At 33.1% G+C, this 14,096-nt stretch overlaps 1 long non-coding RNA gene across 1 annotated transcript; it reads left to right on the forward strand.

Annotated features, from left to right (window-relative positions):
* Positions 1 to 3,995: 3,995 nt before the first annotated feature.
* On the forward strand, positions 3,996 to 10,160 carry LOC127725884 (uncharacterized). The gene is made up of 4 exons (XR_007993255.1): positions 3,996 to 4,077; positions 4,907 to 4,984; positions 6,608 to 6,724; positions 9,995 to 10,160. It is a non-coding gene; the product is annotated as an uncharacterized LOC127725884 (long non-coding RNA).
* Positions 10,161 to 14,096: the final 3,936 nt, after the last annotated feature.

Here is a 14,096-nt window from a genome sequence, read left to right on the forward strand (position 1 = left end):
ATCTGAAGGATGGATGTGTATTGGGAATACTTGTAACATATGTAGTATGAGAACATATGAAGAGTATAACTAATTTACCCAGAGTTTATTTCACCCAAAGCAGTCATAGTGTCTAAATAAAAAAAAAATGTTAAAAATTTACTGGAACTTAAATCTTAATGAGTAAATATTACACATTGCGTTTAAGATTTAAAGACAATTTAACACACAACCATGAATTGGAAATGTTACGCAACAATGGAATTTTGTTTTTGTTGAAAACAGTTTTGATACAAAATTGCAAATTTTGCATGTTTTTCTAAAAATTTGCATCAAAGGACATCTGTAACCAGCACACATTTTTTAAGTTCACCTGGTCCAAAGGGATATGGCATTTGTTGTATTTTGTATGTCATCCATCGTAGTTGTAACTTAATTTTACAAAAGTCTTCTTTGAATCTACTGCATTAACTGGAAGTGTTTTTTTTATATGTGACTGATGATCCTGCCTGTCAAACAACATGGCTGACAGGGCTAAAAATAGAACATGAGTGTAAAATGAAAGTATTGTACATTGTCTTTTAAAGCTTTTAAGATAGAGTTATATGTTTACCAATTTTTTATTTTTTTTCCAAAACTATAGTAGATGGTGAGAACCTTTAAACAGTAAAAGTCTCAGCAGGACAATATTAGCTTATAAGTCAACATGACTTAAAATGTCAGTCTACTATTTAAAGGATTCATTGCCTTTGAATGAGAATCATCCCCATTTTTGCCTGAAACCTATAGAAATATTCTTATTGCACTTTTTCAATTTTATGCAAAAATGGCAAGTGAGCAATACAGACTCTTTGGAACCTCTAGCTTGTAAATGGAAGACAAATTTGAGGTAACAGTAGTTAACCAATGTTCAAAGCTCACAAATCTATTGAGAATATACAAATCAAGGTAATACAAAATAGAGTTTTGATTCAAAATTCCTGCTTATCCATTTTGATGATAATTATTCTGAATTTGCTAAATTCTTCCAAAATTTCACTTTTAGCCATCTTTAGGTATGAAACATCTTGTTACATGTACAGAAATATGGCTTAATGTTGTTTGAAACCTCATACCAATAGCTGTTAATTTAATACAGTCATTTTTTGTAAAGAGGAAATTACTTTCTGTCTTTTCTGTGATGAGTGTCGCAGAATGTGAGACACAGGGATTACAATCAGACTTTAAAGCTTTATATTACAGAAAGTAGAAGATCTTGATGCTTCATACCTTGTATGCAGATGCCTTATGTGAAGAAGTTTCCATCTTTCTTATGTCCATTGTCCTCATTTTCATGGTTCAGCGAATGCTTAAAAAAATTGGCTTTTATTTTTGTGACGTGAACTTTTCACTTATGAGTAAAATGATATTTATATTTGGTATCATGGTCAAGTCCATATCTCAAATACTATAAGCAAAAAGTCAACTATATTTGTAAGCAATGATTGTAACATGTAAATGCCAGACTGACAGGTTTCGTCTGACCTTGACCTCATTTGTATAGTTCTTTGGTCAATGTTATTTTTTCTGACTTGGTCTATTTGTCAGATACTATAAGCAACAGGTCAACTATATTTGGTGTATAGAATGATAGTAAAGTGTACATGTTGTCCAGCATGATTTGTCTGACATTGGCCTCATTTTCATGGTTCATTGGTCAATGTAAGTTTTGAAGGCTTTGTTTGTTTATCAAATACTGTAATCAATAGGTCAACTATATTTATGTATGTAGTGATTGTCAGGTATTCATGTCTGTCAGGAAGGGTTAATCTGACATTGGCCTCATTTTCATGGTTCATCAGACAATGTAAAGTTTTCAGGGTTGTTTGTTTTTCAGATACTGTAAGCAATAGATCAACTATATTTGGTGTATGGAATGATCACATGATGTAAATGTTGTCTGGCATGATTCATCCGACCTTGACCTCATTTTCATGGTTCATTGGTCAATGTTTAATTTTCTTAATTAGGTCTGTGTTTCTCGGATACCATAGGCAATAGGTTAATTATATTTGGTGAGTGGTATGATTGTAAGGTGCACTGGCAGGGTTCATTTGATCATTGATAATGTTGCGTTTATGTAAAAGTTATGGTAACAACTTCATTTTATACACTTTCAACATAAATTAAATCACGAAAGGTAAAGCAGGGAAGACATTTCAGTGTACACTCTTGTTGAAATAGTCCTGGTGTGAAACCCACACTGGGAAATTGACCATACCTCTCTGATATGAAGACAAACCTTGTTTTGTTATATTTCAAAAACAATCTACTGCTCTGAAACAACTAAGCTAAATGCTACCAAACTTTACATTAATGTTCCTAAAGGTATTTAATTTAAAACTTGTATCAGAGGATTTGATCCAGCAACAATGTCAAACATGGTCGCTGTTGCTAAAAATAGAACATATGCGGTAAAATGCCGGTTTTAGCTTATAAGAGCACATCTGATATACGGAAAATGACCAGCTTGACAATGTCTATCTCTCATGAAATTTTCAGAAAAATCGGATAACCGGAGTTATTGCTCCTAAAATGTAATTTGTTTGTAAATTTCAGTTTTTGGTTTTATCTGAAAACTAAAACAGATAGAGAGAAATTTTAAAGCTAAACCGGCATTTTACCGCATATGTTCTATTTTTAGCAACAGCGACCAGTAAAAATGACCAAAACAATAAGATCTACAAACTATTATAGATAGGGGGAGATTGCAAAAGCAACAAAGTTTTCGGCAAAATAATATCTACAAATAAGTCAACTTAAACCGAAATTGTTAGTTGACCACTTACAGGAGTTAGTACCCTTGAGATATGGTTTTTATCCATTTTTGTGATTTTTGGCAGCAGCATTATTGATGGAGGGAAACTGTAACTAGAGGATATCAAGAGCCTGTCTTCAACATTGTAGACTACTGTTTACAGTTTCTCTCTATTGTGTTTAGTTTTTGTACAGAACACAATGAGTGTAAAACAAAATCTTCATTTAAAACACCAAAAATTGGTAGAAATCGTCTGTAAAGAGCAATAATCAGTCAACTGAAGAATTTGGCTATTAGACTTATTTGAAGATCTTGTCGTGCTGATGCTGTTTCAAGTTTCTATCTATATATTGTAGTCTTTAAGATTTTAGGCAAAAACGCAAAAAATGGTAAATATTGTCATTAAAGGGCATTAACTATAATAAGGAGTCGATTGACGATTTCCGCTGTTTTGACTAATTCAAAGATCTTGCCTTGCTGATCAGTTTTTCTGTTAAAAGTTTCTCTCTGTCTATTATAGTTTTCAAGATAATAGGCAAAATGGAAAAAAAGTAGTAACATTCATCATTTTAGGGCAATAACTCCAATAAGAAATTGTCTGACAGTTTCAAGTGACGTAAACAGATAATAGGTATAGCTCGACATTCTGAACATTTGTCAAAAGTAGCTAAAAAACATAGATGATGTATTTATTATTAGCTTGCAGGTCAATAATTTAACATCATTTGGTGCAGGCGGTGTTGCCACGATGTTACAGAAGCAAGGGTTCGAATCCCGCAACTTTATATGTGTAATACTGTCTGAAACCATGTTGGGAGGTATGATCCCGGATCCCGCTTATTGTTTTGTCAGATTCTCATTGTAATAATAGGGCTTGTAATTTCACGTGTTCCGCCCGACTTCGTTTCCCGTTTTCACGCGCAAAAATTTGACTTGCACGTGTCACGCTTACTTAAAATCGACAAAGCCCGTGTCTCGCTTGGACCCCAATGAGACCCACTTGATGTTACAGCTTACAAGCATAAGTTTTCCTACAAGGTAAGAGTGTTTTACGGGATCGTCTCCCTTAACCAAACTTCAAAACTGGCACTGTTCTAAGTCACCCTTGTTACACTTTATATGTTCACGTAAGAAGTGGCGAATTTGACCAACCTACTGAACTTCTTATCATGTGTGGATAATAGTACTAGTAAAATATAGTATTAGTTCTATACGCACCAAAAATTACATGTGAATGTGAACACAACACGTACTGATCAATGAAGGTAAAACAAAGTCTCTGGATCCTTTCCACGATTTTGGTAAGTAACTTCTGTTTCAAATCTGCCAAACAGCTCTTAACTTTCATTTTTACGTAATAAGATCATTAGTATCATGTTTCCAGGGACAATTCTATTAGATTGCATTTGGAAGTGAACCGGTTTATTTAAGCTCAATTTCTTTATTTCTTTCCTTAATGTTTTATTCCGTAATCCGATAAAAAAAACCTACATTTTGTAGATTGAAGAAAGTATATATGTTCTCCCATTTATTTGTATTGTAGTCCTGTCATGTAATGTTGTCATTTTAATGTTATATTTAACATTGCCATAAAAGCGGGAGGTTTGGCTAGCCACAAAACCAGGTTCAACCCACCATTTTTTTCTTAAAATGTCCTGTACCAAGTCAGGAAAATGGACATTGTTATATTATAGTTCGTTTCTGTGTGTGTTACATTTTAATGTTGTGTTTCTGTTGTGTCGTAGTTCTCCTCTTATATTCAATGTGTTTCCCACAGTTTTTAGTTTGTAACCCGGATTTGTTTTTTCTCAATCGATTTATGAATTTCGAACAGCGGTATACTACTGTTGCCTTTATTCAGTACACGCAAAATATCACCAACCAATTAGTGCAATCAAACCATAAAATTAAACGAACACCACGAATGTCATATGTGTTTCTACACAAGTTATATGAACATATACAAAACTGTTTTATAATTAAGGCAGGCGGGCCCTTTCGCTAGGGACATTTAAAAAAAAATGTATTATAAAGTAGGCAAGTTCCAGTAGATCCGCAATGTGAATTAACGTAATTGATCGGTAAGATGAACATGAACATTAATTGTATTTTGAGACAACTATATTTCAGGTAGGACTGTATATTAGAACCTGTATATCGGAATCACATGAACACACTAATATTGTTTTTAAGTATGAGCCGGATTCGGTGAGTAATAACTTGAGTTTTGGCTCATAGTATGTTGACAGTGAGTAAGTAACGACAGGAGAAGAGAAATAAGAAATAATTCACTAAATGCTTCAAAATCAATACACAAACATATAATTCTTTGTAAAGTGTGATTGAATTAAATAAAATTACTTTTTTGTTTAGACTTTTTATGATAACCGGTGATAACTTAAATTTTAAACTCCATCGCCTATCAGTAAATGACCAGAAATGCGTCAATAAGTATGTCAGATAAGTCAGATATTTTTATCAATTATGGACTTTTGACGAGGTCAAAATGTTATATACCTGTTCAGATTATATTGACCGAGGACGAAATCCTAGGTTCAATATAATCTAACAGGTCCATATATAACGTATTGACTGAGTGAAAGTCCTTAATTCATATCTTACATATGTAAATAGTGTATCATTGAAATAGAACTCAATGTTCTTTCTGTGTATTTTACATTGTATTTTGCAAGATTTTTAATATTGACCGTCGATATATATAGAAATAGAAACATAGCGTCAATATACTTAAATACCTTTAAATCACGCGATCGTAATAATTAATGAAAAAATAAGAATGATACACCATATGTAATATATACATACATTACATACTTATGCTTCATCTACAAATAAGGGTTATTGACGGGCAACATGGTACTAAAGACATAAATACAATATGATTGAAAAAACACATTAATACACAATGCAACAAAAAAACTATATATTTAAGGAAATTCAAACACTAAAAACTTATTCGCAAATTAAGGCCACATGTATGCATGTATGTATAGACTTAAATTCCAACGAGCTATAAAAGGCCCCGACATGAAAAATATGAAACAATTCAATTGAGAAAACTAAGCCTAATCTATAACAAAAAAAAAATAACGAAAAACAAATATGACAGACATGAACCAACGACAACCACTGAACTACAGGCTCCTGACTTGGGACAGGCACATAAAGAATGTGGCGGGGTTAAACATGTTTGTGAGAGCTCAACCCTTCACCTATCTGGGACAGTGGTGTAACAGCACAACATAAGAACAACTATAAAAATCAGTTGAAAAAGGCTTAACTCATCAGATTGATACAAAGCAGAAAAAACATCAAACCTAACACAGAGATTGGCCACCCGCTTAAAAATGGATTATAAATAATAAGAAGATGTGGCATAATGCCAATGAGACAACTCTCCACCAGAGACCAAATAAAGTAGAATTTAGCAACCATAGGTCACCGTACGGCCTTTAACAATGAGTAAAACCCAAAAGGCCCCGAATGTTGCAATTTTAAAACAATTCAAACGAGAAAACTAACGGCATGATAAACGAAAAACAAATATAATTATCAGCAACAAACGACAACCACTGAATATCATGCCAGTAGAACATACATTGTAAGCAAGGGGGCGGGGTGGACGACAGCAGCCCCTCCCTCCCCAGAGGCTGAACGATTATAGTAAAGTACATTATTATTACCGTAAAAAGAATGATATGATAATGAGTTTTTGTGCCAACAACTACATGTATTTTAAGAATAACATTGCAGTTGGTGTTTTACTTTCCTCAAGATGAAAGGCTTCGTTTTATATTATATTATCTTCAGCAAATGTTTGGAGTGATTCTTGATATACTTCATGGCACCAAAAATTGTTATGCCTACAACATGACGATAGCAGAGCACTCAGTTATACACATGCCCGACGGTTTAGCATCAATTGAGGTAATTTTATTTTACTTTTTTTAGTATAAATCGAAAAGAAGGAAAATATATCAAGGAGGCAAGCAAAACCATAAGTCCAATAAAAACGAACAACACAATGGTCAAAAACAATAAGTCCAATAAAAACGAACAACACAATGGTCAAAAACAATAAGTCCAATAAAAACGAACAACACAATGGTAAAAAACCATAAATCCAATAAAAACGAACAACACAATGGTCAAAAACCTTAAGTCCAATAAAAACGAACAACACAATGGTCAAAAACCACAAGTCCAATAAAAACGAACAACACAATGGTCAAAAACCTTAAGTCAAATAAAAACGAACAACACAATGGTCAAAAACCATAAGTCCAATAAAAACGAACAACACAATGGTCAAAAACTTTAAGTCCAATAAAAACGAACAACACAATGGTCAAAAACCACAAGTCCAATAAAAACAAACAACACAATGGTCAAAAACCATAAGTCCAATAAAAACGAACAACACAATGGTCAAAAACCACAAGTCCAATAAAAACGAACAACACAATGGTCAAAAACCTTAAGTCAAATAAAAACGAACAACACAATGGTCAAAAACCCTAAGTCCAATAAAAACGAACAACACAATGGTCAAAAACTTTAAGTCCAATAAAAACGAACAACACAATGGTCAAAAACCACAAGTCCAATAAAAACAAACAACACAATGGTCAAAAACCATAAGTCCAACAAAAACAAACAACACAATGGTCAAAAACCATAAGTCCAATAAAAACGAACAACACAATGGTCAAAAACCATAAGTCCAATAAAAACAAACAACACAATGGTCAAAAACCATAAGTCCAACAAAAACAAACAACACAATGGTCAAAAACCACAAGTCCAATAAAAACGAACAACACAATGGTCAAAAACCTTAAGTCCAATAAAAACGAACAACACAATGGTAAAAAAAAGAAAAGCGGCTAAAAGAAAGAAAAAAAAACAGTCCAGTAACATACACAGAAAGATAAAGAAATAGCAGCATGAACCAGGGAGGGGTATAAGCTACGATAGTTCCTGCTTCACTAGTGGGACTCGTCGTGTTATTTCAATGCAAGTATACATGTCAGTGATGAATGCCAACTTTTTGATGAATGAAACATATCTAAATCTGCATTCAGCGAAACAAATGCTCCTTGGTGGTTAACCAGATCATGATGGAGTGCGTAAACTAACTTTCGAAGAGATGGTGTCAATTTTCACATTTAGAACCCTTGGTTTAATAGCTTTTTTTGTAAAGTTACAGCGATATCTATCACTCTTATGACTGTTTTCTTCCAACTGGGCAAATGATCATAATAGCACCTTAAATTTTGACGTCAAAACATTTCTTGCTGTCTAGATGTGTTATCTCCTTGTCTTAAAAATGGAAAACAAGGAATAGGTTGTATTTAGTTATAACACAAATTGACAGCGAACGCTTGACAACAATATAACCGGGAAAACGTCACGTTCGGGAACTATTTACAAGAACTCGGAAAGGGCTCAATATTAACACGACTATGTTTTTTTATGTTGCATATTTATTTATTTCAAACGTGTCTTTATTTTAAAACGCTGAATTTGATTATTGATTGACAAGTTAATCCGGTGTTGGTAAAAAGTGCGAATTACAGTCTGTTTTATACTCGTCAACTTTAAAAAAGCAATTGTCGCTATTTCACGAAGTTTGGCCTGAAAACACGATTTCGATTATTGTTATATACAGGACAATGTTGGTATACATTTCATAAAGAATACTTAGCTGTCGTTTCAGATGATGAATTTTGAATGGATTAATACTTGATTTTATAAAATTTTGCTTGGACAGTCTTACCCTGCATTTCAAACTGTAAACATGTGTAAATAATTCCGTTTTATATATTTATTGAAAACTGTCTTGCATTTAAAGCAGCCAAAGTGTCACTAATAGACCAAACAGACTTTGAATAATGTACAGCTCTGTAACCCAATAATTTATGGGGTTAATATGATAACACAAGAAAAGCTTTTAATGTTGTTACATGTATTTATTTATCTCATAGTCATCAAGAGACTTTTAGTATTGGACAAAAGCGAATTCTGTATACCCGGTTTTTTTCCATTGTCTTTGACCTCATTTTCATGGTTCATTGACTACTTGGAAAAAAAGTTATGATTTTTTGTAATGTTATAATTTCTCTCTTATTATGAGTAATAGGATGACTATAATTAATATGTGCGTACCTTGCAAGGTTTTCATGCCCGTCAGACAATTTTCAACTGACCTCGACCTCATTTCATGGATCAGTGAACAAGGTTAAGTTTTCGTGGTCAAGTCCATATATCAGATACTATAAGCAATAGGTCTTCTATATTTGGTGTATGGAATGATTGTAACGTGTACATTTCCAACTGGCAGGTGTCATCTGACTTTGACCTCATTTTCATGGTTCAGTGGTTAAAGTTAAGTTTTTGTGTTTTGGTCTTTTTTTTCCAATACTATATGCAATAGGTCAACTATATTTGGTGTATGGAAATATTTTACAATGTACATGTCAGTATGGCAGGTTTTATTTGACCTTGACCTCATTTTCACGGTTTATTGCTCAGTGTTTAGTTTTTGTGTTTTGGTCTGTTTTTCTTAAATTATAACCAATAGGTCAACTATATTTGTTGTATGGAATGATTGTAAGGTATATATGTCTGTCTGGCAGGTATCATCTGACCTTGAGCTCATTTTTATGGTTCATTGGTCAATGTTAAGTTTTCATGGTTAAGTGTGTTTCTTTGATGCTATAAGTAATAGGTCAAATATATTTAATGCATAGATTGATTGTAAGGTGTACATGTCTGTCTGGCATGGTTCATCTGACCTTGACCTTATTTTCATGGTTCATTGGTCAATGTTTAGTTTTCCTGTTTAAGTCTGTTTCTTAGAAACTATAAGCAATAGGTCAAGTATATTTGGTGTATTGAATGATTGTAAGGTGTACATGTATTTCCGGTTTGGTTTATCTGACCTTGACCTCATTTTCTTGGATCATGTGACGTTTATGTGATACTTTTAGTAAAGCTTTATATTTAGGACTATCAGCATAAAATCAATGGTCAGTAAAGAAGGCGAGACATTTCAGCGTGTGCACGCGTTATACATTGTCATGGGAATACAACACATAAATGCAATCAGTTAGGAATTTACTGGCATTATAGGCTCCTAGGGAAGTTATAAAGTATTCTTTTTATTCTTTTATTTTATTTTGTTTTCTTTTGCAGGCGAAGGTGTTAAATTTGATAGCAACCAGTACCAATCTACCAAATGTAACTCACGCAGAAATAAGCTCACGGTTTAGCAGAAATTTTGCGCATTTCTGTAAAAATCATGTATTATATCTTTTAAACTGATTTTTAGAACTATAATATAGACAAAACGTATGAATTATTCTAACGCACTTTTAAATACTAGTATGTGGTTAAGTATTCAGAAAGGGATATTTTTGCGTCTCAGACACAACTTAAAGTTATGTGTATTTGTAACCTTTTTCCTTATTTTATAAAATGTGAATTTTTTGAATGAAAACAGCATTTGTACTAAATCAAAGTTAGGAATTTTGCCAGTGGATGTCAAATGTTGTTTGCTGACGGAGGACATTATTTTGTCTTCTGATACCTTATGATCATCGATAACTGCTGACCGATACGATGTGTCTGTGTCTCAACTAACTAGAGTTATATTTTCGAGATCTTAGGTCTTAAGTTACCAGAATAGTCGCCTGGTTTGTAATTTTACCGATTGTGTCTTATTCCCGATTGTGACATTTTGACTAAAGTATGAATTCGCATGGCGGGTGATGCATACATAGCAGGAAACGCTTACACTATCGACACATCGCTCCTTTTGGAGTTTATGCTATTCCCTCAGTTTTTTCCCTTGATTTGTAGCTTCTTTGTACATCGGTACAAACTACTATTGGTTATAATTTAAGAGTATTTGTGTATTTGGGATGGTGTCGCATTCAACTTCATTACTCGTCAAATTTACTAATAAGGACGTGTGTACATGTGAGTAGTGTGGTGAGCGATGAGTTTTTTTAGCTTATGTTTTGATACGAGAAATAGGGCTGTTATGGTTGTTGTTAGGAGTAAAATGTCCTTTAAAATGTTTAATACGAATATCAGCTATGTTATTACTGAATTGAAAAAAGAAACTAAGGTTTTTTTGTCAGATTTTTCTCGTTTTATCCATTTTATACAATAAATATGGAGCGAGTCGTAGATGATGTCACGACACACATTCCAATTAATTATTTACAGGGGCGACATCTACGTCTCTTTCTATGGAATGGTTGAACTCTCGTTCCTGGACTATTTGTTCGCATTACTAATTTTACATTTGATAATATCGCTTTACTTTTCAAATTGATGACTTAACACTTCGAACCGGGTGTTTACTATTTATAGATTGAAATTGTGCGTGTTCTCTAATGTTAATGAAACGTCAAACTAGAGAAATTAGAAGGACACAAGAAGATTTGACATCATAACTAATGAAGAACTGACATAAAACAAAACACGTTTTTTTTTATAAACGTTAATTAGACCATCTTTTAAATTTTCTTTGTTTGAAGTTGCCTACCCATGACTTGTAGGGTTGGGTAGAAAGGTAGGGATTTTTGTTTTGGCCAACAACATAAGTTACATGTTATAGACAAGAAAACGGCGTTATAGGAGGAAAATCTATAAAACAAATAATTTGAACTGCTTTGTGTCATAAATATTTTTCGGGTAGACTGCTTTTTAGGTGGGTATGTAGGCAACATCAAACAATCTAATTTTCTTTTTGCTTTATATGCAAAATAATCAGCTTAGAAAAAAGAGAAAATTTTAGACAATCTCCTTGAAACTTACTGGCCAAAGTGTCATACTTTTAGAATCAACAGTTCTTCAATCAAGTGTTCATGACCTTCGGTTCATTGACTCCGCAGAACATTTTTAGATTGGTGATAACTATGATACCATTACATCATACATGTATAAACTCACATATATATATAATTTAACTATATCATACCTAATGCTATGTATCCATCAAGTCTGATGCTAGATAATATATCTAACGTACCCTGTTTGGTGATACATATTTTATTTCATTTGTCACAAAATAGGTTTTGCAAAGACGGTATCTACTGTGGTGTATAAAAAGTCAAATGCAATGTATTTGGGTTTCTGCACAGTCATTGAAAATTAAAAATTTCGAGTTGAGTTTTTTTCAAACCGACTTAATGTATGCTCCAAAAAGTAGCACTAGCGGTCGTTTCGTAAAAAGGTGTGACCTTTGAAGTTCATAGTTGTAGATCTTCCGCTAACTTAACATTGAGGAAGACGTGCATAAAAGCACTGTTTCTTTCAATTGATACTTTGGTTATTACTAAGTATTTTAATATGCAATTGGCACTGTTTCTTTCAATTGATACTTTGGTTATGTTACTAAGTATTTTAATATGCAATTTTGTACCGGGTATATCATTCCATCGTATCCTTTCTTTCAAACTGACGTCAAGTCGCTCGTTTTGGTTAAGGAAAATAGCAAATACTCTTAAAATAACAGTTAAATCGGATCCTTGTTTCTCCGTTCGTGGCTTGCTGTTGGAACATTACCACTGAAATAAAACGGAGCTTAATTCCTGACTGCAAACATTTTAGTCGCGTGTTATACAAAATAGGAACTACTAATTGATTATTGTACATCATTCATTTTCCTTTAAACCACCATTAATAACTTCTCTAAATATTTTATTTTAAACCGGGTCATACTAAGTCTTGATCTCCGTATTGAATTTATGGCATTTAACTTTCAGTCGTTTCTAATTACACAATAACAAACAAATGTATATACACATGTAAATACACTTCGGAATCTTAAACTATAATACGGTAAGTATTTAGTGTTTTTCTTTTTTCGGACAGAAATATACAATATATATATGCAGCACAAGAAAAATATAAATGCGTATGATTTAGGATATTAATTCATGTATTACTTCCTATAACATATAATTTGTTGAAATGCTAAATATTTCTACAGTGCATTGTAGATTAGAGAATAGAAACGGTGAATGTATCAAACAGGCAACAACCCGATCAAAGAGCAGAAAACAGCCCAAGGCCACCAATAGGTCTTCAACACAGCAAGAAAATACCGCCCCGGAGGCGTGCTTTAGCTGGCCCCTACACAATAATACTTATACCATTTCAGCAATTGGACCCGACACTGAACACCGAAACGTACAAATGAACCGTATACATATATACATATACATACATTTAAAAATCCCCCACAAAAGCTTAGTAATAAAAGGATCTGTTTCACAAACTTTTTGAGCGATCTAAAAGCAAATACTGTGGATTCGTCATTATTTGTAGGCTACCAATTTTCATGGATTTCGTTTGTACAAGTGAACTTCGAATTTAAATCTATCAAAGAATGTAAAAAAGATACTATATGCTGGTATACAGACTTTGTCAAATTAAAAGTATGAAATCAAATATCTACGAAAATGCAAGTTGTCCTCAATCCACGAAAAGTGGTACTCACGAAAATAAATGTTCACGTGTTCGAAGAATTTAAAAAAAACCACTTTATAAAAATAAGGAAATGTGGTATGAATCGATTGCCAATGAGACAACTATCCACCCAAGTTCAAATGAAGTGGATGTAAGCAATTAGGCTGGTATGCAGACTTTCGCAAAACTACAAAATCAAGTACAAGAAAATGCATAAGTTAAACATACCAAACATTAGTACGGTGGTATGACGTTACTACATGTACACGGAAGTTCGTAAGCATGGCATCATAGATTCTTCTACAGTCTGCTCCGTTCGCTCCAAAGAGAGTCAAATTGAAAACATATCACATCATTTATATATACATCTCGGCTTAAGACCTCCTCAGAACATTTAAAGGTCACAACTGTGTATTGGTTACATAAACTACTGTAAATTCTTTATTTTCGTGAGTACAAATTTTCGTGGATTGAGGACAACTTGCATTGTTGTGGATATTGGATTTCGTAGTTTTGCCACAGTCTGTATACCAGCCTATAGGATGTTTTTAAATTCTCTGAATATTTGAATTCGAGGTTCACCTGTTCCAACGAAATCCACGAAAAATGGTATCCCACGAATAATGATGAATCCACAGTACACTAAATATCCCCGTCAAATATCGTTTTATTATGCGGCCTCTGCTCTAGTAAGTTCAACAACTACCTCTTCAGTGCTTAACACGAACCTCCTTACTACTATCAAATAATTTATCATTGAAATTAACTTTTTAAATAAAGCATAAAAATATGAAAATATTGGTTTAATTATTGT

This window comes from Mytilus californianus, unplaced genomic scaffold (genome assembly GCF_021869535.1).
Source record: "Mytilus californianus isolate M0D057914Y unplaced genomic scaffold, xbMytCali1.0.p SCAF_15, whole genome shotgun sequence".
In the NCBI taxonomy this organism is placed as follows: Eukaryota; Metazoa; Mollusca; class Bivalvia; order Mytilida; family Mytilidae; genus Mytilus; species Mytilus californianus.